At 39.5% G+C, this 1,157-nt stretch overlaps 1 non-coding gene across 1 annotated transcript; it reads right to left on the bottom strand.

Moving 5' to 3' along the window:
* Positions 1-711: 711 nt before the first annotated feature.
* Positions 712-822, bottom strand: LOC115062555. The gene has a single exon (XR_003842494.1). It is a non-coding gene; the product is annotated as a U6 spliceosomal RNA (small nuclear RNA).
* Between the last annotated feature and the right edge of the window lie 335 nt (positions 823-1,157).

Raw genomic sequence — 1,157 nt, 5'->3', positions numbered from 1 at the left:
GAGAGAGAGAGAGAGAGAGAGAGAGAGAGAGGTTGATATGACCTTCTTTCGACTTCCTGAGTATGCCTGCAATAGTTCTGTGTTCCTTAGAACTATTTGCAAGGCCAAGCAGAGAAGGCCTGGTTGGACAGCAGCTTTTCTACGTATTGCTGGAGTGGTCAGATATATTGCAATAAATAAATAAATAAATAAATAAATAAATAAATAAAATATCACTAGGCACTGGAGAGGTGGCTCAGTGGATTTAAGGACACCTGCTTCTCTTGCAAAGGACCCGAGTTCAGTTCCCAGCATCCATATGGAGGCTCACAACCATCTGTAACTCCAGTTGCAGGGCATATGAGGCCTCTTCAGGAACTGTATTCATGTGATGCACAAGATAAACATGAAAGCTAGACACTCACACACATAGAATAAAAAGAATTATTTTGTCATTGAATAAATTGTTTTTTATTTTTAAGTAAAAATAAAAATAAAGAAAAAAATTAAAAATTTAGAGCTGGGCAACGGTGACTCACACCTTTAATTCCAGCACTCTGGAGGCAGAGGCAGGCGGATTCGAGGCTAAGGACAGCCTGGGCTACACAGAGAAGCCTTGTCTCTCAAAACAAAACAAAACAAAACATACAAAAGGAAGGAAGAAAAGGAGCACAGCCATTTTTTTTGTTTTTTGTTTTTGGGTTTTTTAAAAAAAATTTTATATTTATTTATTTATTTATTTTTTATTTCACGAATTTCGGTGTCATCCTTGCTTCGGGCCCACGCAAATCTTCTTTGTATGGTTGGTTCCGACTTTAATATATGTGCTGCCTAAGCAAGCACTCAGGTTTTATTGAATCCAAATATGAATCGAGGGGAAATCAATGCAAGAAAAGGCTCCCTTCCCTCTCTGATGGCTTATTCTCGGGTGTCAACTTGACCTTGACAACATCTGGAATTAACTAAGAGCCAAGTGCACTTGAAGGGGATGCACTTGAAGGGGATTTTTTTAAAAAGATCTATTTATTTATTATGCATACAGTATTCTGCCTGCATGTATCCCTGAGGGTCAGAAGAGGGCACTAGATCTCATTACGGGTGGTTGTGAGCCACCATGTGGTTCCTGGGAATTGAACTCAGGACCTCTGAAAGAGCAGTCAGTGCTCTTAACCTCTGAG

This window comes from Mus pahari, chromosome 18, assembly GCF_900095145.1.
Source record: "Mus pahari chromosome 18, PAHARI_EIJ_v1.1, whole genome shotgun sequence".
Taxonomy (NCBI): Eukaryota; Metazoa; Chordata; class Mammalia; order Rodentia; family Muridae; genus Mus; species Mus pahari.
This window is presented reverse-complemented; position numbering and strand designations above follow the sequence as displayed.